This window comes from Ictidomys tridecemlineatus, unplaced genomic scaffold (genome assembly GCF_052094955.1).
Source record: "Ictidomys tridecemlineatus isolate mIctTri1 unplaced genomic scaffold, mIctTri1.hap1 Scaffold_186, whole genome shotgun sequence".
NCBI lineage: Eukaryota > Metazoa > Chordata > Mammalia > Rodentia > Sciuridae > Ictidomys > Ictidomys tridecemlineatus.
Genome location: NW_027521603.1, coordinates 406,627 through 432,913, shown reverse-complemented (window position 1 = coordinate 432,913; position 26,287 = coordinate 406,627).

The following is a 26,287-nucleotide window of genomic DNA, read 5'->3' as shown; positions in this document are numbered from 1 at the left end:
TATCTACCAAAAATACAGGTGTCTTAGGCAGCCAAAATTGCATGATGCACATGTTTCTGTTGGATACACTCTAAATAAATAACTGCAAGTAATTGATGTTAAAATTGGAAGTATTTCTTTTTGTCTTAAATGTTCTTTGTAGGATTAATTGAAAGCAAGAGCAGTGTAAAGATCAATGTGACTTTCTCTTCACTTTAAATTACATACAGTCTTAGGCAAATCTCTAATTTCTTGGAAAATACGATTTTTCATAGCTAAAATAAATGTTAAAAAGACCCTCCTTGCAGTTTTACTGAGAAAAGCACATGAAATTATGGATATGAAAGAAGCATGGCTGGGTTCATTAATATAAAAAAACTATTATTTTCCCTTGGCTATTAAGTAAGTTTCTGGGAAAATATTCCTATTTATTCAGTGAGCATATCAAGAGTTTAATATTTACCAGAGACTGAAAACTACCAATGGGTAGCTGGAGTGTACCATTTGGTGGGGAATGAAAGTCCACTCAGCAAAAAATACCTAGAAGTAAGGACAGATGTGCAGTTCACTCAGAATAGGTATGAGAGTACAGTGGTCATGAAAAGCTTTTTGGAAGTGATCAGTTTCCAAATAATTGATGGCCTTTGTCCTATGTAATGAGATATGTAGTAACAATAATCAGGACCCAGGTGATAAGCCAAATATGGAGATTGATGGAGTGAGGTCACATGAAACCTACAAAATTAAAGAGGCTAAATGAGGGAGATTGAGATTAATTTTTCCATGGGGTGCAAACTTTTAAAATAAAATTTACAAACCCATGTTAAATTAACATGCAATTTTTTTTCTTACTGTTTTTTTAGGGGTGGGGGTGTTGGCACTGAAAATTCAATGCAGGTGCACTTTAACACAGAGCTATACCCCCAGCCCTTTTCACTTTTTTATTTTGAAACAGTGTCTCATTAAGTTGCTAAATTATCTCAGCCTCTCAAGTTGCTGATATCACAGTGACACACCACTATTCTTGACCCACAATGCAGATTCTTTAAATGTGAGGTCTTTTAACAATTCTGGTAACTGAAATTTCTTAGCAAAAGAATATCTCTTTTAATGTTGAGTAATATTCCATTGAGTATATATACCACAGTTTCTTTATCCATTCATCTATTAGAGGACATTGACATTGGTTCCAGAGTTTAGCTATTGTGAATTGTGCTGCTATAAACATTGATGTGGTTGTATCACTGTAGTATGCTAATTTGAAGTCTTTTGGGTATTGTCTGAGTGGGAGAGCTGGGTCAAATGGTGGTTCCATTCCAAATTTTTAAAATAATCTTCATACTGCTTTCCACAGTGGTTACACCAATTTTCAGTGCCATTAGCAATGTATAAGTGTACCTTTTCCCCCACATCCTCATTAATACTTATTATTATTAATTATTATTATTATTGCTTGTATTCTTGATAATTGCATTCTGACTGGAGTGTGATAAAATCTTAAGTAGTTTTGAGTTGTATTTCTCTAATTTCTAGAGAAGTTGAACATTTATTCATATATTTGTTGATCAATTCTATGTCTTCTGAGAAATGTCTGTTCAGTTCCTTAGCCAATTTATTGATTGGGTTATTTATTTTTTGGGTGTTAATTTTTTTGCATTCTTTATATACCCTGGAAATAAGTGCTGTATCTGATATGTGTGTAGCAAAATTGTTCTCCTGCTCTACGGGCTCTCTCTTCACATTATGGATTGTTTCCTTTGCTGAGAAGAAGTTTTTTAGATTGAATTTATCTCATTTATTAACTCTTGATTTTATTTCTTGTGCTTTAGGAGTCTCCTTAAGGAAGTCAGGACTTAATAAAACATGATAAAAATTTGGGCCTACTTTTTCTTCTATTATGTGCAAGTCTAATTTCTAGGTCCTTGATCCACTTTGAGTTTTGTGCATGGTGAGAGATAGTGGTTTAATTTCATTTTGCTGCATTTGAATTTCCAGTTTTCCCAACACCATTTGTTGAAGATGCTATCTTTTCTCCAATGTATGTTTTCAGCTACTTTGTTTAGTATGAGATACCTGTACTTATGTGGGTTTGTGTCTTTGTCTTCTACTCTGTACTATTAGTCTACATGTCTATTTCAGTGCCAATATCATGCCATTTTGGAGTTTGAGAATATCATGTGAAAGGAAAGTAAGCCAATCCCCCAAAACCAAAGCTGAATGTTTTACCTGATAAGTGAATGCTGATTCATAGTGGTAGGTGAGGCATGGGAAGAATGGAGGAAGTTGGAGCAGAGGGAAGGAAGTGGAGGGGGAATTGGGGCAGGAAAGATGGTGGAATGAGATGGATATCATTATCCTACCTAGGATATGACTTCACATATGGTGCTACTCTAAATCATGCACAGAGAAATGAAAAGTTGTGCTCCCTTAGTGTACAATGAATTGAAATTCTTTCTGCTGTCATATATACTTAATTACAACAAATAAATAAAAAAATAATTAACCATAAACAAAAATGATAACTCATTTATTTTAATTTATGCCTATTTTGAATGTAAGTATCTTGAAAAACTTATAAATTATTAGATATTTTCATTACTAAGCACACATGCTCTAACTTACTTCACCTAAAATGATTAAATTGGATTTTTCTTATTAGTATCCCTGTGATGTTAATACATGCTTAGTTTTATTAGATATTATATATTGTGAACATCATATGATATTTTTATTCTCCTGGTTGTTTTTAAAAAAACAATTTTGAAAGATTGTTCCAATCCAGCAAATGATTTACCCAAAATTCACATATTTTTCTAACATAGCACTTTTAGAATATAAATGTTTGACTATTAATATTAATTGTTGTTATTAGCTTTACCCAAGGAAATAAGTTCTAAAACATATGAAAATTAATATGAACCTTTTACTCTTTTAAAAGGATACAATTCCTCTTTTTAATTGAAGGTTGTCAGTAAAGTCTTTTTATGATCCTTTGAAGACACATTTTACCTATTTTTATTTAATAGCTGTGTTAATGGATAATCAGCAAAAGGATTGTCTTTGTGAAATTAAAATACTGTAAGAAATTAAAAAACTCTCATTGAAATTCAACAATAAAATGTTCAAAAAACTTGATTTTGTAGAAATGAAAGTGATGGATTCACTAGAATTGAAATGAACAAAAAGCTTTGTCTTGTGTGGTTAAATCATTATATGGTTAACAGCCATTTAAGTAAATGCTAAATATTTTGCTTGTTTGTTTAAAACATTGTGTGCCTTATAAAATTTTGACCTTTTAAATCAGGTTTATGACACTCAATATAAATGAGTTCACAGATATTTTAAGAAATTGTCCCAATGTGGTATCATCAAGACTTTTGTATTTTAAGTCAAACTCTTTTCCCCTATCGACAATTATCTGTCACTCATTTGGTTTTGTTTTTTGTCATAGATGATATTGCTTACTTTTTATTGATCTTACCTTCCTCAGCTGTCAAAGAAACAAGGAAATATGCAATCGCTTAGGTCAAACATTGTATTATGAATGAAATATTAACTTGTCAAACACACCATAAAATCACAAAAGAAGAATTTACACTATTTTATAAACTGATTTTTCTTCTTCTAGCCTTTCATGGTAAATTAGCAACATTTTTTTAAATTTCAGCTTTTCTTATTGTTCTTTTTATTTTAAAATTTCAATTTTATTTAATTTCATTCAAAAAATACTTTAATAGCATTTAAAATGCATTTTCTATTATTTGGCTTTAGTAATAGGGAAATTTAAAAGTTATTGAAATATTATATGGATAAAATAAAAATTTTATTAGAAATATTTTAAATAAATTTTATAATCATAATATTGAAAATGATTCGAGATTCAGTCACTCATTTTCTTGTCCTCCTTTAGGTAAATAATACTAAATATCTTATAACAAAAAGATGTGAAAAAAGAGATTACAAGGCAGATTCAGTTACTTGTGAAAACAATACATTTACATGTATTTGTATATATACATACAGATAACAATAACAAATTATTTCAAAATTAGGAGGCTGTAGTCCAAGGTTTTAAAATATTTTCATAAGCACATTTTAATTCAAAACATATAACTTTTCATCAAAATAATCTGTGATGATTCATATTTCATTTCTAAAAAGAAACAGTTTTTATATGAATGATATTAATCCAAACTATTCCAACTATCTCAGGTATGGGTAAATAAATGAGCCATCCCTGGTTATATTTCACCCCCTAAATATTTGTATTTATATTTAGAATTATTTCTGCTTTATATATTTTGTAACTGACAATTCCTTTTCTGAGAGCTATAGTTTATTTAAGTGAAACATTATATTTTATTACAATTTTTATGACCACTCAGAATTCTTGTCTTTCTATCAGCTGCCTTGGTTCTATGTTTCTTCCATGAAAAATCCTAAATTTTGTACTGATCTTTTATCAGTGAACCCAAACTATAGAGGATACTCAAACATTCTTGGGCAAAGTAGTTTTATCTATTCATTCAATGGCAAGACTGAAAAAATAGTGAATATGGTTTTCAAAAGGTAAAAAGAAATAAAAACATTTAAGTTCAGTTAAGGGCATAAAACGAAGAAACTTTTTTTCCAAGTAAGAAAAATACTTGTCATAATTGTAATTTGAGTCTTATTCTATTTGACAGATATTTGGTCTATTATAGTTATTATAAGCACAGTTTGACAGGTTGACAAACTTTATCTCTTGGAAGGACTTTTTCTTTTATTAATTAGGTCATAAGAAAATCCTCTTTCCTTCCTTTGTTTCCTTCCTCATGTTGTGTATTTCTGTTATATTAATAGTAATTATTGTCACCATCTATTACAGTTAGATACACATGTAATTCTTTAAGTAGACTATACAACCCTAGGAGGAGTAAAGACTATTTTTTTCATCTTTGCCTCCTTGATAATACCAAGCACACAATGTATCACATATTGTGGATATTCAAACACTGAATAATGAACACACTGTCTTTCAAAGGCACTATATATTAGCATCTAAAAAAAGAAAAGAGTGAATTGCCTTGTACCTTTTACTCTAATGATTTTTTGCTTCTTTTAAACTTTTCTTTTATATATGACTTAAATTTTCCAGGGTCTATATAAATTCATGGATCTTAAAAACCTAAATTTAATTTTATTATCCTTAGCATGCTTTGCACCCTTTATACTCTTTCATGTGAGGTTATTAGAAAACTTTTAGTAAACCTGCAATGGTAAGTTTATACCAAAAAAGGATGACAATATTGGAACACAGGTAACTTAGTCAGATTTGTTGTAAGGCATAGCAGAACAGTATTTAACAAATACCTACATAGACAGGAAATGAAAGAAAATAGAAAAAAATGCAAAGTTTTACTCACAAGGTGACCTGGGAAAAGAGAGTCAGTGGGGGTGAAGATTTTTCTGGTTTAGTAATAAATAGGTATACATAAATAATTAGTTTGTGACAGTTTTAATGACAACCCAGCCATGGGAGAAGATAAATCTACATATTGAAAGAAAGTAGTTAAAATGTTGACTTGCAGAATGACAGAGGTAAAGAGGATGCATTTAAGTGGAGACAGGCAGCTTGTCTAAATATGGCTAATATTAAATACAGGTGATTATAGTATTTGAAATTGAAATTAAAAATCATTCACTTATTTTAAAATTACCAAATCCCCTCGGCTGCACATTTCACCAGGTGCTGGTGCAGGTGGAACAACAAGCATATCCAATGATTTAAAAATAACATTCACGGGTGTCACCTGATGTCACTCCAGATAAGAAATAATGTTCCCAATCAGAGAGAACACTCTCTGGTATTCATCCTAACACTTCCAATCCTGTGCTACATATTTATATTATGAATTTTAAAATAATGTATTGGAACTTGAACATATTAAATATATTAGGCTTTCTGAAAGTCATAAAAAGAAAAGGAACACTTTGATATTGAAAATTGTATACAGAGTTCCTTTTAAATGATTGGGTTTAAAGAAAATAAAGATGGTTGGATTTTTTCTTATCCAAAATACTATAAACTGGGTCAAATATTTGAATAGTACTCATGACTTCTTGTTCTTCAAAAAGATATTTAATATCTATAATTTCAGCCTTCTCAAGGACATAGCTTCCTAAATATATTGTTTCAGAGTTGTGGAAAGAAAAAAGTATTCATCAAGGCACTCAGGCAAGCAGCATATTGAGTGTTTTGTTTGCATTTACTTTTCTCAATTAAAGTTCTACAAGGAAAATATTTTATCTACTTCACAGAAAAGTAACTGAAGTCTTAAAAGCTAAGTTGATTTCCCAAGGTCTAGAAGAAACTCAAGTTCTCAGGTAATTCAAGATTTTCTATTTATGTACCCAAATGTCTCTGTAAAGGTTATTTCTCAATCCTTTTTGTATAAAAAAATGGAATAAATTTTAAAATGCATTGATATTACCATTAATACACTGCCCCACCATTTTACTGTATAATGTGTAAATAAAGCATCAAGATTTGTTGCTGGTTACTATGTATAACTATTGATAAATTTAAAGATGGGTTTTCTTCAGGCATCTCTATAATAATAATAATAATAATAATAATAATAATAGTAATACTTCCTTGAAACCTATTACACATTTTCTACTACATTCACTTCTCCTTAATCTGAATATGAATTAATGACTTAATGTAGAGTTCTACTAACTTTGTATTACCCAAGTCCTTTGAGTAGTTTATGTATATGCACTCTAATGTTATTAGACAATTCTGGGTAAAAAAGATATAATTTACAGGATCATAACAGAGAAAATACAAAACAGCATGTAGTAGCCAAATAAATATGAGGCATCCACTAACATATCATATTTATTTTTATGATTTTAATAAGTTTTTACCATCTCTCACTTCCAAAATTCATGAAGTGTGGGAAGAAAAAAAAGGAATTGAAATAAAATGGGTGATGGGAAAAGTGTATTATCTTATATTAGAGAAAAGTCTAGCATTCATGAAATAATATTTGGGAAGATTTTGAAGAATGGGGACTTTAGCTGTATTAAGTTACAAGAAGCACCCATCAATTTATTACCATTTATGTGAATCATAACTGTAGTCTGTTAAACACTGTGGACCTAGGCTTTGGTCTTGTGGCATTTGGACCATCATCTCTGACATAATTTTTCTTTTTTTTAAATTGCTTTTATTTTTTTAATACATGATAGCAGAATGCATCACAATTCTTATTAGACATATAGAACACAATTTTTTCTCTTTCTGTATATAAAGTATGTTCATAGCAATTCATGTCTTCACACATGTACTTTGGATAATGATGTCCATCACATTCCATCCCTGCCCCCTGCCTTCCCCTCCCACCCCCTCTGCCCTATCTAGAGTTTTTCTATTCCTTTCATGCTCCCTCTCCCTACCCCACTATAAGTCAGTCATCTTATATCAGAGAAAACATTCAACATTTGTTTTTTGCGGGGACTGGCTAAATTCACTTAGCATTATCTTTTCCAACTGCATTAGTTTACCTGCAAATACCATCATTTTATTCTCCTTTATTGCTGAGTAATATTACATTATGTATATATGCCACATTTTATTAATCCATTCATCTACTGAAGGGCATCTAGGTTGATTCCACAGTTTAGCTATTGTGAATTGTGCTTCTATAAACATTGATGTTGATGAGTCCCTGTAGTATTCTGTTTTTAAATTCTTTAGGTATAAATGGAGGAGGGGGAGGGATAGCTGGGTCAAATGGTGGTTCCATTCCCAGTTTTCCAAAGAATCTCCATACTGCTTTCCATTTTGGCTGCACCAATTTGCAGTGCCACCAGCAATGTATGAGTGTGCCTTTTCCCCCACATCCTTGCCAATACTTACTATTGTTTGTCTTCATAATAGCTGCCATTCTGACTGGAGTTAGATGGTATCATAGAGTAGTTTTGATTTGCATTTTTCTGATTGCTGGAGAAGATGAACATTTTTTCATATATTTCTTGATTGATTGAATATTCTCTTTTAAGAACTGTCTGTTCATGTCCTTGACCCATTTATTGATTGGATTATTTGTGGGGGTTTTTGGTATTTTGCTTTTTGAGTCCTTTAAATGCCCTAGAAATTAGTGCTCCATCTGATGTGTGAGAAGTAAAAATTTGCTCCCAGGATGTAGGCTCTCTATTCACGTCACAGATTGTTTCTTTTACTGAGAAGAAATTTTTAGTTTGAGTCCATCCCATTTATTGATTCTTGGTTTTAATTCTTGTGCTACAGGAATCTTATTAAGGAAGTTGGGGCCTAATCCCCCATGAAGAAGATTAGGGCATACTTTTCCTTCTATTAATCACTTTTCATTAAATATTAAAAATAGATGTACTTTATCTCATTGATTAATAAATTAAGATAATAAACTACTAATGAATATATTAAAGGACACTTTTTTTAGAATTTTAAAACCTGTCTTTCCTCAGATTGACATTGGTCCTGTCCCTTAATTTGTCTGTATTTTTGTTGTGTCTCTTATGATAGGTCAATCAGTCCACTCAATTTTTCTCCCATTTAGGCTATATGTTTAAAATATGTTTTCACAAGAAATGTTGTAAGGCTCAACATTACTGAGTCCCTATGTACCAATGTGCTAAATTTTCTTAGCCTATGAAAATAAAAGCATTAAAATATCAGACAAGGTACTGTGACATGAAATAATAAAGTGAATTTGTACTTACTTTTTTTGATGAAGCAAGTAAAAGATACAGAAAATATTGCTTTCTTACTAAAAAAAATGAAAAAAGTTAACTACTAAAAAAGTGTAGAAGATTATGGGAACTTACTTTAATTTATATTCTATTAAATAGTAGGGAGATTTTAAATTTGAATTTCCTTAGAACTAAGATGTTCTTTTCTTTTCTTAATTCTATAATTCTTCAGACATGTAAGCTTTTCATGCATAGACTTGTCAACTCTCCCATGGGTATGCTTTTATAGAGGGTCTACAACCTTAAAGCAACAAAAGCTTGGTGGTTTGCTAACCTAAATTTTATTTGAGTTACTAGTAAGAAGAGATTATTATGTTATGTGCGTGAACTGATAAAGTAGAAATCTACAATTAATTTCTTATGAAATCATACAGTATATTTATTGGTTGGGTTCAGTTTATACAAGCATTTATATGTAATATTTTCCCGTTTGGTACTAAGGATTGAACCCAGGGGCACTTAACCACTGAGCCGCAATGGCAGCTCTTTTTAATTTTTTATTTTGAGACAGGGTCTCAGTGAGTTGCTTAGGGGATCACTAAGTTACTGAGGCTGGCTTTGAACTAGTACTCCTCCTGCCTCAGACTCCAGAACTGCTTAGTATATGTGATTTTTAATGGAGTGGTCAAGCATAATTAATAAATTCTCTGTAAGAAAGAGTGAAAATAAAACAAAGAGGAAAGTAGTGATGAGATGTTATAATTAGAACATTTTTCTCAAAACTTACATAGATACATCTACTACTTAATTTATATTATACCATTTCCCTAAAATAAATACATATAATTTAATTTAGAATTCATTATTTCTCAAATAACATATTATAAAACATTGATGAATGAACTAAGATTAACACTGACATATGTAAATTATTAAGTAAATTTTCATAGATAGTCATAGCACATCAAAACTATTAAACAAAATAGTTCATACAGAGAGGTGCATGTACACCTATCCATATATACCTTTACTTTAGACCCATAACATCAACAGAAAATCATGTGAATTATTGAGCAAACATTTTTTTCATGCTTATTTGAATAAAGTCATAAATTAAACCTGGCAAACTTCATTAATATGGTGACAGAATTAAAATTAATATAGAAAAGTATTAGAAAATGTCATTATAAATTCATTCAAAACAGGGAGAGACAAAGTATGTGAGCACTTCACATCAAGCATATCTTAATCCATTCACACGTTAGTTAAGTAGCATCCATTTCGACCTAAAAACAATTTTGTAATAATTTGTAATTGAACGTGGAATTGTTTTAGAAATTATTAATACCAATTCACCTACATTTATGCATGAAATCTGTGGGAATTTTCCTGTGAATAGAAACAAATAGTTTTTCATTGCATGAAAATATTATACTGTTTAAAGCCAAGATGATTTGTTGGCAGCTATTTAAAACAGTAAAACAGAGAAATCACAAACATTTGGGGAATAAGTATTGGCCATTTAGTGTTATCTATTTCTCTAGAACTGTAATACTTCTGAATTATAGAAGACCATCTTATTGCCTCAATTTTTAGGAAAATAAGAAATGTTGCTTAAATACCATGATAATTATAGCAGGGAATTAAAAAAAAATAATTAAATGTAATGATCATAAATTATTATTCCATTTTAGATGATCATGTTGAAATCAATGATAAGAAATGACACTTACTTAAGCTTTCATATGATTTTTAGTAATGATCAATTTTTTTCTTCTTAAAGAAAGTTGTTGTATATTTGGAAATTAAGAATTCAGCTGTGCATCTACAAATCAAACATTCAAGAGTGTTTCAATCAAATAAAAGGCTTTTTGTAGTTGATTACTACTCATAAATTTGGTCACTTTATAATCAAATCTAATTTACTTTATTTGTAATATAAAATAGTTTATTAAATAAGGCAATAGACTATGCAAAATGCAATGTATTATTTTCACAAATGATGTAAAATTGGAAATTGTGCACCAGCTTACGTAGATAAGATGCCACTTGAAAGTGAGTCACATTCCAGGCTTAGCTAAATCTGCTATTAGAACAATATAAAAAATAGCTTAGAAATGAAAAAGAACATCTTCTGAAACTGCACAATTGTTTAAATGGTAATAAAAGATCTTAGGAATACATAAGCAAGGCATAAAACTATAATGATGCAACATTTCTGGTGCAGCAGGCTCTTCTATTTCCAGGACTTCATTCCTAGTGTAGAGGGCATTAGCCTTGTGTTTAAATCATGTCATCACTTCTTAACCTCTGAATGCTGCAGGCAGACCCTTGAGATGATCCAGAGCCACCATAGAGGAGATTGCAGAGGACATGCCAAGGTAAGGTATATATAATGAGTTGGGTATTTTATATAAAAAGTGTGTGCAACTTTCCAAATCATAGGCATTCTGAATTACTACTGATAACAGAGGACTTTAACCTAGTTACCCTTACTGACTGTCTATGCAGCCTTGACTATCTTACTTCATAGTTGAAACTTACAAAAAATATGACTTTAAGCCTAAAAGCAATGATTGACTTGGCGATGATTGTTTAAAATGTAAGATTATTTTTACAAACCTTGAAGACCTATTCTAACTGCAATTTGAATATAAAGAACACAGAATGTGTGGAAGGTATAATATATTGAATTCCTAGTGATTATTTTGAGTTACTAGTAAAAGGAATAATATGATCACCAAATACAGAAAGAACTAGTGTTGCCCAACACTCAAAAGCAAGCAAGACATGTATTTGTATAACATAGAACGTTGTTTCCTAATCAGGGAGCCTTTAGACTTTACTTTGTTTTGATTTTTATTTAGCTATTTACTTATTTATTAGTAAAATGAAATGTATTAAGAAACTCTTCCACTACTAAATGTAATGCCCTAGGAAATAGACTCCAAAAATACACCGACCTTGTCATAACCTAAAATGTTCACTGCAAAATTATTCAGTTCAAATCAGAACTGCACTTGCAATGTCACAGTGCTACCAATAGGAATTTTAGGTAACTGGCACTTTAAAAGTAGCCATCAACTCTGCCTAAATATACATTATTTTTATATGAAAACCCTGGTATCTTCTTTCAAAATATATTTTGAAGAGACTTAATATAGTGAATAAGTTTTAAAAGCAACTACATTTTCCTGTTATGCTACTGTGAAAGGAAATTCTAGTCATTAGTCAAATAAATAAATAAAATTGGTTATATGCTAGAGTGATCTTGATATTGATTTTTTAAAAAAATATTTTTATAAACTGTATGATACCAAAACAACTACTGTTTCACAACCTCACCTTCATGAATAAACTATATTCCATTAAACAGTAAGAGAAAGAGCATATTGGCCAAGAACACTTTAGTAACTGGGATTTTAATGGAGGTAGAAACATGATAGTATAGTAATACAACTACTTAAAATTTGAGGCACATTGATTCTCTTAAATTCATCCTAAGCTTCATAGAATTTTGAATAAATGGGTGTGCTATGAAATAGTATCTCCACCTTGAAATATTAATAATTATATTAAAGATGGCTGAAATAAAAAATCATACTATGTTTGTTTAGTCACAGATTTTGACTGGTTTTTTTTTTAATATATGCACTTGTTTTCCACACTTCTGAAACCCACTGGAAACCTATGTTTTGTAACAAAATACTAGTGTATTTTTAAGATGTCTTTAAGCTTAAGGCAATCTCAAGGTCATTTTTAGTTCCTGATATTATAACTGAGAAAAGTGCCAATTAGTTTCAATTTTGTTGATGGTATTCATGATGTAGTGTCTAATGTAATATAATTTTTTGGAGGAAATTGGTGACATGTTTCCTCAGGATATAGACAAAGACCAATCTGTGCAGTGTTGTATACCACCACCTCAATGTGCCATGGTCTATCAATGCTAACATATTAAAAACAGAAGTGAAGACTCAATCCCTTTTATGTTTGTCTTGGTCATGTCGAACACACAGTTCAAATCCTTGGCAGTATCTTGGTGTCTGACTAGTTGAACATTTATGGTATATGTTTATAATAACCTGTGACAACTGTTATGGGTCATGGTAAGAAAATTAATGGTTGTATTGAATTCAAATCTTCACAGGTAAAATGATATCTAGAATATTATGTTTAATCATTGTACCTACATTCTCACAGAAATTGGAGTATACCCATGGGACAACAACTGGGACCGTGAAAAAACATACAGAACACCATAGAAGAAATGATCAGATTTAAATGTCCAATTTAAAAAGAATTGGTTTAAGATATTGAACACATTATCCTGTGGTTGATACTTAAACTGAGTCTAGAAAGCACAAGAAATTACTAAGATCAGAGGATAATGTTACTAGGAAACTCAGTATGAGATGGAATTCCCTGAGAACTATAGCTGTCTGAAATTAGAATGTTTTCCCATTGTTAGATGCCTTAAAGAAGGGGAGGTGAAACAACCTGCTTGAGAAATTGTTGAAGATTCATGACCAGAGTACACAATTGGATGATGAAACCCTATAGATTCCCATAATTTTGACAGTCTGTGAATTTAAGATATTTCCTCATGATAAACTATTTTCAAAATGTCTCAATGTTCCAATGTTCAAGACAGGAATCCATTACATTAAACTGTACAAAATTGCCAGTTTTGTAGGTCCAAAATTGTTGAGTCACAGCAACTTCATGTGGTTACCTTAACATTCATAGCTCTCTAATGTCTGCAAGAGGATAGAAATGAGGAGGGGAAAGTGCATCTCCTTAGTACTTGCTCTGCTAGTACTGTTGTTAATACAATTCAAGAGGTTATATTTATTTCATAGTCAGATTAACCATAAAATATAAAAGCAATTAATGGTATTTGCCAATAATCAAAATTCCCTATACCTTGTTTGATTTCCCATACCTTGTTGGTCCAATAGAGAAACAAACAATAACCAAATCAAATATCAAACAAAAATCAGATAAGCTAATCATTGTCAAAGTTCTGAAACTTGGAGAATACTAAGGAAGTTATGATGCATTTTTATGGCTGCTAGTTTTATGTAATTGCAAGCAGAGTATTGCAAATGAACTTATACAAATGCTATGATATGGATAATTATGTATAAAGAAACTTGAAGCCAAATAAAAGGAACAAATGGGAGGAAAAAAATGGGAGAAAACTGGTGCTAGTTATGATAACCCTGTAAACACGAGTTAGGACATGTACAGTCAATGCTTATTGTCACTAACTCTTTAAATAACCCTAAGCAAGTCATGAAATCTCTCATAACCTTGAATTAGTTCATCTGTACCATGAGTGGATTGGATTAATTGAACTGTAGATACATTTCAAAATCTTAAATTCTATTTCTGTTTGATAAAATTTTAAGTGTAAAATATAGGAAGTGCCATGTAAGAAGAAATTTTAATAGGGTAATCAAAATTTTATCATGATTAAGTTAATAGTGAAGAAAATACTTATGACCAAAATTATTATTGATATATGTAGTCCATTCAAGGAAATTACTTACATAATGCTGTTTTTATTTTTATTTCTGTATTTTGGTTGAAGTCATTGTCATAGACTTGGTTTGAAGATTAGACTGGTCACTTGTTGGGTCTCTTACTTTAGAGAGTTTGGAAATACTTCTGTCAGGTTTTGAAGGGAACTAACTGACTTTGATCCTAGCTGCTGTGCTCTAGAGACCCTTCCCTGTGGTGGGTGTGCTGGCCTGTTTCCCATTGCCTGCTTAAGCCAGTAACTGAAAAAAATGGAAAATTGAAGCAGGTCCATTTCTGGAAGATACATGACTTCTCTGAGTGTGGATCTGGCTTAAATAATACCCCATGGTTTTGCCAAAGTTTCTTTAACTGCTCTGCATTTTGAGAGAGTTTCACCTGACTTTTCTTTCTTTAATTTTCCCTTCACTCAGGGTAGAAACTGCCTTCAAATTTGACAGTCCCACTCTATTGTCCCCCACCTCCTTAACTGACACATATTTCCACTGATAATTATTTTTAACACATGTAATCCTTTCTTGATTCTTGCTTCTTGAAAAAACTGGAAAAAGAGAGCACTTAAATCTTTCATATTTTATTTAGTTTACTTATCGGCACATTGAAGACAGTACTTAACTTACTTGGTTATTATTAAGTTAAAGAATATCACATAAGAAAATTGAGCATACTGCTTACATAATGCTAGCATTTGCTAGTATGGTGTAGCCAATCTATGAAAGTCATTTACAATATTTTTGGGTTTCATTATCCTTGTTCAAATTGTTCCTGCAACCTAAATTTCCTTCTTATCTATATATTTCTGTTTCTCACATTTCTTATTAGAATCCTCATTAAGCCACCTCTTTCACAGAACTTTGTAATAGTTGTAATTTTTTTCTCTTCAGGACTACTATTGAACTTAAAATATTTTTCCTTGCACAATCATCATGCCCCATTCTTAAGTATAAGTATTATGGGTCCAAGGTCACTTTTGTACATATTTTTTTATTTCTGAAATCTGGTACTCAGGATACTCAATAATTATCAGTAAATAATACAAATAAGAATAAACAAAATAAAGTTGGTTTACAAATATTCAGGAGTCATATTAAATAGAAATTTGCCAAAAAAAACTTCAATGTTATTTTTATTGTTTTTGTTGTTATTAAGTGTAATGAAGTCATTTATAGGTTCAAAGAAGGGAATCACAAAATAGGTCATGTATTTGATGTCTATTGCAGTGGATACTCTATGGAGAAGATCTTGAGAGTGAGCTTTAAGATCAGTGCTGCAATTGAACCTTGGATTTTTTTTTACCAAAAACTTACAGTTGTCCATATTTCTTATTATAACTTACTAAACATGCATCCTGTTTCCCTGGAAGCAGTCACTTCATTGTTTTCTAGAATTAATAACTAACGTGTATGCTAATTTGTGCTATGAAACTGTTGAGAAAGATATTTGAGTCTCAGAAAATAATCACCTTTCCTGTTTTTCACTAAGATCAGTAACTCTAATGCTGGGAAATCAACTGACTGGCACTAGCAACAATTAAGCAATGAATATCTAATGGAGCCCTGGGACCTGGAGTGCTCTGATAAATGACATACGTCATTTAAATAATACCAATATTACTAAAATTGAATTGATAAATATGCCAATTAAAATATATTGTATTATTCACTGCAAGGAGAATATTATGAAGACTCTTAGGCGTAGACATACAATGGTAGGATTCAGAAGTTGGGTACTTTTTTTAAGTATGATAATTTTATTATTTGAATTGACATGTATTCCCACACTATCAAACATAAAGGAATGAAAATACAAAACATATTCCATAGCTAATCTTAAATGACACTGTCTCAGATTATCTGTTGTTCTTATTCCCTCCATTAGTCCAGGTAATCAATATTTGAATTTGAAATTGCAAGTTTATCCGATTGTTCCATTGTAGGTAATAAAAGTGACCTGTGTGATGATATTAGATTAGTGATTTTACTTAGTATTCACCTTATGCTTAGAAGGTGTGAAACTGTTAACTCATTCAAATTAAGTCATTATCCAGTTATGTAACAAATAGACTTCTGATTAAAAAGCTTAATTAAGCAGGTGCAGAGAGAAAGAAGCAGCTCCATCAAATGCTTCATGAGACCCTTTCTACTGCTGTTCTCTATTTTTATGTCTCATTAACAGCAGCATTAACTATCACACACTGTACATAGAGGGCAAATTAGAAGTAATTAAGCATTCTGCGTAATCTTCTTAAAAATATCATAAATACAAAAGGAGTTGGGGAGTTTTGCTTTTTTTTTCATTTAATGAACAATAACCTGGCATAAATTTGAACCTTCTCATCACTGATCGAAGGGTCTAGGGCAAACACTAAACACTAGTTTATATATATTATTCATCTACAATATTTTTTATATTCATCTATACATATTAATACAGATATGCAGACCATGGCTCAAGCAAAAGAAATTCATTTCCTCAAAATTTTGGGCTCTAGAAGTCCAAGATTACAGTGTCAGCAGATTCATTTCCTGAGATCTTGCCTTGTGGATGACTCTTGTTCACTGTGTCTTCACGTGATTACTCTTTGTGCTAAGTGTGGTCTGTGTCCTATTCAAGGAGATTTTGTATTTGTTCTAATTATTAACATGAATCATCCACTTATTTGTAGTACTTTGTAATACATAGTCCTTAAAAAGAAAAAAAATAGAAGATCTATACTTAGAGAAAATATTCACAAAATACATACTTGACAATGGACTTGTATTTAAAACACAAAAATAATTTATATTCAACAAGAAAAAAATGACACTGTTAAAAAATTGGAAAGAAAAAACAATGGGCAAAAGATCTTAATGGACATCTCACCAGAGAAGATATACAAATAGCAATAAAGCCTGTGAAAAGATGTTACAGGCTTATATCATCAGAAAGTTGCAAACTACAATGATGAAACACAAATACACACTTCTTAAAATGGCTGAAATCTGATGTAGATAAACAAGAATTCCCATTCACTGTTATTAGACATGCAAAATAGTTCAGCCATTTTGGAAGAGAGTTCAGCAGTGTCTTACAAAGCTAAACATAGATTTCCCATACAATTCAGTGATCACATTCCTAAATATTTATTCACATGAATAAAAACCTGCACACCGCTATTTACAGCAGCTTTATTTTTAATTGTCAAAATAAGTAGAAACCAAAATGAACTTCAATAGTTGAATATATAAACAAATGGTGGTGTATTCATATAATGTAACATAATTGTGTGATAAAAAGAAATGTGCTATTATGATACAAACAGACATGGTTGAAAGTTACATGCATATAGTGAAATGATAAAACTATTCTAAAGAAGGTGCTTACTGTATAATTTCAATTATAAGTAATTCTAGATAAGACAGAACTATAGAGACAGTAATGGGATCAGTGTTTCTCAGGGGCTTAAGGGGTATGAGGGTTTCACAAATAGTGCAGGGTATTTATAGGTCAATGAAGCTATGCAGCATGACAGTGTAGTATGACTTCATGCACTTTTCAGAACCCATTGACTTTACAAAATAAAGGGTTTACAAATACCTACACAAAATTAAACTATGGGTAAAATTGGGAGTTCATAACCCTCTTCAATCTAATGTATAAAATACGATATGTCAAGAGCTTTGTAATGTTGTGAACAACCAATAAAAATGAAAAAAAATTAAACTATGGGCATTAATTAATAATTTAAATAAAACTTAATCCAGCCATTGAAACTAATTCCCAAACTAATGTTCAATGTTAATATTATAGAGAGTAGGGAGTCCTGTTAAGGAATTTAGATTTTTTAATAAAGAAGAGCCATTGATGAGTTTGGGTGGGTGAGGGGAACATGGTCCCTCCTGTTAACTGAACCACAAAAGCTGGTTTTGAGGAATAGACATAGGAGACTTGTGGGGCTGTTGTTCTAGTCCAGATGAAAGCTGAATGAGGACCTGAGCTAGGGCACTGATGATAGAGGTGGATACACAGACTGGAAATGTTTAGAAGGTGTATGTTGGGATGCTTGGCTGCAATCAATCATCATTAATTAAAAGGATGATTACTAAAGAAGGATGATTTCTTAAGAGGGTTTCAAAGAAATGAAATGCCACAGAATCCAGCAAAATTTTAGACCCTTGGGGGTTAAAAGTGACATAGCGGGGGCCATCCTTGGGCTTGCCCAGAAGACCCAGGAAAGAGGGTCTCCTGCCAGCTGCGGTTTTTAAAATCCCATGAACACTCTTTTTTAAAGGAATATATATATATATTAATATATATATTAATATATATATAACAAGTTAATATATATATATATATATATTAACTTGTTGTTGAACTTTATTTGTTTACTTTTATGTGGTGCTGCGACTCAAACCCAGTGGCTCACACATGCTAGAAAAGTGCTCTACCACAGAGCCACAACCCAAGCCCCCAAGAGCACTCTTAGCCTTGGGTTTTGTGCTCCCTGCTTAAGCAGAAGTTCCCTGGGAGCTCCCTGCCATTATCACTAGCATCCCAGAAGTATGAAAGGATTGTGGATCAGAGCAATTTGGTAATTCAAGCTGGCTTGGGCAGTTGTTAAGATCTAAAGGAGAAGGTTGAGAATGCCGCAGAATTTTGTGCCCTTGGTAGCCCATGATGACAGTGATTCTGCGCAAGAACAAGATTCACGAGTAGAAAAGAATGCAGGAAGTAAACAGAGTTCACTTTTAGACCAGCTTAGTTTGGGATGTGACTGTCCAGATGTTATGCTTCTGTGACATTCACTTGACTTCGTTGACTAATAGAAGCCCCTCTAGGGACTGGTTATTTTCTTTGCTATGACTTTCCAGAGCCTAGCATGGATTTTCAGAGATACCCTTATCAGATCCTAGAAAAAGTAATTAAAGTTCATTTTATACAGTGCATCTTATTCTGTTTTTCTGTTTTCTGACTTTTTTTTTGTACCAGGAATTGAGCCCAGGGTACTCAGACACTGAGACACAGCCCCAACCATTTTTTTTTCTTTTCTCTTGAGACAGAGTTTTTTTAAGTTGCTTAGAGCCTTAATAAATTGCTAACGCTGGGTTTGAACTTGAAAATCCCTCCTTCAGGTTTACAAGCCACTGGGATTACAGGGGTGTGCCACTGACCTGGCTGAACAATGTTTCTTAATGGACAAAGAACAGTAGATGCTGTTTAACTGGTTCTTGCTCCTATGTTAGTGAAGTCTGAATTTAAATTTCTTTATGCATCTGAAAGAGAACAAAATAGTGTACAGCAATTCTAAAAGGCTGGTAGTTCTGTGGTTTCTGTAAACTTATTTTCTGGATGTTATCTATGAAATATCAGTGTGTGTAGCAGTTAAATAGAAATTTTAGTCAGAGGACAGTAGAAGGCTGGGCTGGCACTACACTGTTACTCCAACAGCATCATTCAAAAACCAGCATTCTGGGCTGGGGATGTGGCTTGCCTCATATGTGTAAGGCCATGGGTTTAATACTCAGTTCCACAAACAAATAATTGTTCTATGTTTTCATTAATGAAATACAAAGTCATTTTTGGAGGAATGAAAAATAAATTACTCATTTATATATCTCATTTGTTATAATGTGACATGAATTATTTGCTTATGTGATAAACACTGCTACATTTAAGATCAAAATTTTTTTGAATATTTAAAGTCACTTTGAACCTGGTCAGGAATAATGATAGCACTACTGGTAAGGCCACTTCATAGATGTCATTTTACTAAAAATATCTTGATCTTGCCTGACTTTGCAAGATATGACAGAAAAGGCCATTTGAAAGTCAAAACTTGGAAGATAAATTGTTGCACACACCCAGCTCTGCCACTATGTTGTTCCTCTTCTATGCCGAGTCAGATGGTCAGATTAAGGTGAATTTGATAAAAATAACTGTACTGATATTAAATGGGAGGTACTCATCGTGGGATGAATGCACATTCACTGGCAGGTGTTGACCCATTTTGGGCTCCCTTGAGAAAAATTTCAAGATACATTCCATGCTGTTAGTAATGGAAATCAGCTCAGTGACCTTGGTCAAGTTATTTAACGTCAGATACACTCTACCTGTCTATAATATTCTCCATCATATTATTGTTGTGAGGATGAGCAGAGCTGCTGCATATAAACTGGTAAGCACCGTGCCAAGCACATTACAAACTAGAAGTAGATTTTACTCCATTAAACAGTGTTTTTCTTCAAAGTAAAATGCAACAGAAAGGTAATAATTGACAGTGGAGGTATCATGAGAAACCACAAATTGCCTCTTAGCATCAATGGAACTCAAGCTGGAGCAGGGGTTATTTCACAATTTTAATTAAAGTCAGTATCAGAGGTGAGATGTAAAGTTTCATAATTTTAACTATAAGTGGTTAAATATCTGTGCTTTTGTTCACCAGTTTACCTAAAGCAAACCTTTTTCATTTGTAAAACTCCAAAAATTAATAAATAGAAGATGCAATAACTGAATACTATGGTTGGTTTTATCTTTTGTTTAGTGGTTATTGCTTTTCAGTAAAAATGAGAATACTTGAATATTGTGCTTGCAGAACTCGTCATCTGGATTCCATGGTTACTGAACAGTAAGGATTTGTAGTGTTTAATGTAGATATGAGTTTGGGTAAGATGTGTTTGAAACAAGTGCAGAGAAATCATGTCATTCAAAATTCATTAAAAACTTATTGTTTAGCAAAATTGTACCTTTGAGAATACAAAGCATGACAGTTCTAAAGAACCTGAAAAAATTTAGAAGAGTAACTTTTTAAGGGAATCTGAAGCACATTCCATCCACAGTTATTGTTAACAAGTGATTTTTGTGTACCTGGCATGAGTTGTTTTTTTAAAAATTATTCATTAGTTCTAATCAGTTATACATGATAGTAGAAAACGCTTCAATTCATTGTACACAAATGGATCAGATGTAGGTTTTTTTTAGAGAAACAACCATAAAGGGTAGTATCATTGCAAGGAAAAAAGATAGTGAAAGGTTTTCATATGGATGCCCTTGCTAAGCTGTAAAATGTTTTGTATATTGTGGCAGAGCTATGGATGGTTATATTTGTGATGTATAATTAAAGTTGTATCTTCTATAAGATATCATAGTTTCCATTCTTGGTCTAGTTAGCTGAGCTCAGTAATGAATAATATGCTGTTAGAGTGTTTTTTTTTTTTTTAATTTTTTATTTTTTTTATTGGTTGTTCACAACATTACAAAGCTCTTGACATATCATATTTCATACATTAGATTGAAGTGGGTTATGAACTCCCAATTTTACCCCAAATGCAGATTGCAGAATCACGTCGGTTACACATCCACAATTTTACATAATGCCCAATTAGTAATTGTTGTATTCTGCTACCTTTCCTATCCCCTACTATCCCCCCTCCCCTCCCCTCCCCTCCCTTCTTCTCTCTCTACCCCATCTACTTTAATTCATTACTCTCCTTGTTTATTTTCCCATTCCCCTCACAACCTCTTATATGTAATTTTGTATATCAATGAGGATCTCACTTCATTTCCATGCAATTTCCCTATTCTCTCCCTTTCCCTCCCATCTCATGACTCTGTTAAATGTTAGTCTTTTCTTCCTGCTCTTCCTCCTTGCTCTGTTCTTAGTTGCTCTCATTATAACAAAGAAGACATTTGGTATTTGTTTTTTAGGGATTGACTAGCTTCACTAAGCATAATCTGCTCTAGTGCCATCCATTTCCCTGCAAATTCTATGATTTTGTCATTTTTTATTGCTGCATAGTACTCCATTGTGTATAGATGCCACATTTTTTTAATCCATTCATCTATTGAAGGGCATCTGGGTTGGTTCCACAGTCTAGCTATTGTGAATTGTGCTGCTATGAACATCGATATGGCAGCATCCCTGTAGCATGCTCTTTTAAGGTCTTCAGGGAATAGTCCGAGAAGGGCAATAGTAGGGTCAAGTGGTGGTTCCATTCCCAGCTTTCCCAGGAATCTCCAAACTGCTTTCCAAATTGGCCGTACCAATTTGCAGTCCCACCAGCAATGTACAAGAGTACCCTTTTCTCCACATCCTCGCCAGCACTTGTTGTTGTTTGACTTCATAGTGGCTGCCAATCTTACAGGAGTGAGATGGTATCTTAGGGTGGTTTTGATTTGCATTTCTCTGACTGCTAGAGATGGTGAGCATTTTTTCATGTACTTGTTGATTGATTGTATATCCTCCTCTGAGAAGTGTCTGTTCAGATCCTTGGCCCATTTGTTGATTGGGTTATTTGTTATCTTATTGTCTAATTTTTTGAGTTCTTTGTATACTCTGGATATTAGGGCTCTATCTGAAGTGTGAGGAGTAAAAATTTGTTCCCAGGATGTAGGCTCCCTATTTACCTCTCTTATTGTTTCTCTTGCTGAGAAAAAACTTTTTAGTTTAAGTAAGTCCATTTGTTGATTCTTGTTATTAACTCTTGTGCTATGGGTGTCCTATTAAGGAATTTGGAGCCCGACCCCACAATATGTAGATCGGAGCCAACTTTTTCTTCTATCAGACGCAGAGTCTCTGATTTGATATCAAGCTCCTTGATCCATTTAGAGTTGACTTTTGTGCATGGCGAGAGGAAGGGATTCAGTTTCATTTTTTTGCATATGGATTTCCAGTTTTCCCAACACCATTTGTTGAAGATGCTATCCTTCCTCCATTGCATGCTTTTAGCCCCTTTATGAAATATAAGATAGTTGTAACTTTGTGGATTAGTCTCTGTGTCCTCTATTCTATACCATTGGTCCACTCGCCTGTTTTGGTACCAGTACCATGCTGTTTTTGTCACTATTGTTCTGTAATATAGTTTGAAATCTGGTATCACTATACCGCCTGATTCACACTTCCTGCTTAAAATTGCTTTTGCTATTCTGGGTCTTTTATTTTTCCATATGAATTTCATGACTGCTTTATCTATTTCTTCAAGAAATGCCATTGGGATTTTGATTGGCATTGCATTAAACCTATAGAGAACTTTTGGTAATATCGCCATTTTGATAATGTTAGTTCTGCCTATCCATGAACAGGGTATATTTTTCCATCTTCTAAGATCTTCTTCTACTTCTCTTTTTAGGGTTCTGTAGTTTTCATTGTATAAATCTTTCACCTCTTTTGTTAGGTTGATTCCCAAGTATTTTATTTTTTTGGAGGATATTGTGAATGGAGTGTTTTTCCTCATTTCCGTTTCAGAAGTTTTGTCGCTGATATACAGAAATGCCTTTGATTTATGCGTGTTGATTTTATATCCTGCCACTTTGCTGAATTTATTTATTAGTTCTAGTAGTTTCTTTGTAGACCCTTTTGGGTCTTCTAAGTATAGAATCATGTCATCTGCAAATAGTGATAATTTAAGTTCTTCTTTTCCTATTTTTATGCCTTTAATTTCTTTCATCTGTCTAATTGCTCTGGCCAGTGTTTCGAGAACTATATTGAATAGAAGTGGTGATAGAGGGCATCCCTGTCTTGTTCCAGATTTTAGAGGGAATGCCTTCAACTTTTGTCCATTCAGAATGATGCTAGCCTGAGGCTTAGCATAGATAGCTTTTACAATGTCAAGGTACGTTCCTGTTATCCCTAGTTTTTCAAGTGTTTTGAACATAAAGGGATGCTGTACTTTGTCGAATGCTTTCTCTGCATCTATTGAGATGATCATATGGTTCTTATCTTTAAGTCTATTGATGTGGTGAATAACATTTATTGATTTCCGTATATTGAACCAGCCTTGCATGCCAGGGATGAATCCTACTTGATCATGGTGCACAATTTTTTTGATGTGTTTTTGTATTCGATTCGCCAGAATTTTATTGAGGATTTTTGCATCTAGGTTCATTAGAGATATTGGTCTGTAGTTTTCTTTCTTTGAGGTGTCTTTGTCTGGTTTTGGAATCAGGGTGATGTTGGCCTCATAGAATGAATTTGGAAGAGCTCCCTCTTTTTCTATTTCCTGAAATAACTTGAAAAGTATTGGTATTAATTCTTCTTTAAAGGTTTTGTAAAACTCCGCTGTATACCCATCCGGTCCTGGGCTTTTCTTGGTTGGTAGTCTTTTGATGGCTTCTTCAATTTCATCCATTGATATTGGTCTGTTCAAATTGTGTGTATCCTCCTGACTCAGTCTGGGCAAATCATATGACTTAAGAAATTTATCGATGTCTTCACTATCTTCTATTTTATTGGAATATAGGTTTTCAAAATAATTTCTAATTGTCTTCTGTATTTCTGTAGCATCTGTTGTGATATTGCCTTTTTCATCCCGTATGTTAGTAATTTGAGTTCTCTCTCTTCTTCTCTTTGTTAGCATGGCTAAAGGTCTGTCGATCTTATTTATTTTTTCAAAGAACCAACTTTTAGTTTTGTTAATTTTTTCAATAGTTTCTTTTGTTTCAATTTCATTAATTTCCGCTCTGATTTTAATTATTTCTTGCCTTCTGCTACATTTGCTGTTGTTTTGCTCTTCCTTTTCTAGGGCTTTGAGATGAAGTGTGAGCTCATTTATTTGTTGGTTTTTTCTTTTTTTGAGGAATGACCACCAGGCGATGAATTTTCCTCTTAAAACTGCTTTCATTGTGTCCCATAGATTCAGATAGGTTGTGTCTGTATTTTCATTTATCTCTAAGAATTTTTTGATTTCCTCCTTTATGTCTTCTGTAACCCATTGATCATTCAGTAACATATTGTTCATTTTCCATGTGATGAAGGATTTTTCCTTCCTTCTTTTATCATTGATTTCCAGTTTCATTCCATTATGATCAGATAAAATGCATGGTATTATCTCCACCCCTTTGTATTTACTGAGGGTTGCCCTGTGGCATAATATATGGTCTATTTTTGAGAAGGATCCATGTGCTGCTGAGAAAAAAGTATATCCATTTGATGATGGTTGATATATTCTATATATGTCAGTTAAGTCTAAGTTATTGATTGTGGTATTGAGTTCTATAGTTTCCTTATTCAACTTTTGTTTGGAGGATCTGTCCAATGGTGAGAGAGGTGTGTTGAAGTCACCCATAATTATTGTGTTGTGGTCTATTTGATTCTTGAACTTGAGGAGAATTTGTTTTATGAATGTCGCAGCGCCATTATTTGGTGCATAAATATTGATAATTGTTATGTCTTGTTGGTGAATGGTTCCTTTTAACAGTATATAATGTCCTTCTTTATCCCTTTTGATTAACTTAGTCTTGAAGTCGATTTTATTCGATATGAGGATGGCCACCCCTGCTTGCTTACGAGGACCGTGTGTGTGGTATATTTTTTCCCATCCTTTCACCTTCAGCCTGTGTATGTCTTTTCCAATCAGATGTGTCTCCTGGAGGCAGCATATTGTTGGATTTGTTTTTTTAATCCATGATATCAGCCTATGTCGCTTTATTGGAGAGTTTAAGCCATTAACATTCAGAGTTACTATTGATATATGGTTTGTACTTCCATCCATGTTTGATTATTTATCCTTTTTTTAAAAAAAAAATTTAGTTTGTTTCTCCATGATTATTTTTCCCCTCGCCCTCTGTCTTTACCGAGGCACTTCCCTCTGATGGTTTTGGTTATTGTTTTTCATTTTTTCCTCGTGTAGTGTTTTGCTCAAAATGCTTTGCAATGCTGGTTTTCTGGCTGCAAATTCTTTTAACTTTTGTTTATCATGAAAGATTTTTATTTCGTTGTCATACCTGAAGCTTAATTTTGCTGGATACAGAATTCTTGGTTGGCATCCATTGTCTTTCAGTGTTTGAAATACATTGTTCCATGACCTTCTTGCTTTCAGTGTCTGTGATGAAAAATCCGTTGTTAACCTTATTGGTTTACCCCTGAATGTAATCTGTCTCCTTTCTCTTGTAGCTTTTAATATTTTCTGTTTGTTCTGTATATTGGATATCTTCATAACAATGTGTCTTGGCGTTGGTCTACTGTGATTTTGTGTGCTCGGTGTCCTGTATGCATCTTCAATTTGTATATCTGTTTCCTTTTTTATTTCTGGAAAGTTTTCTGTAATTATTTCATTCAGCAGGTTACTCATTC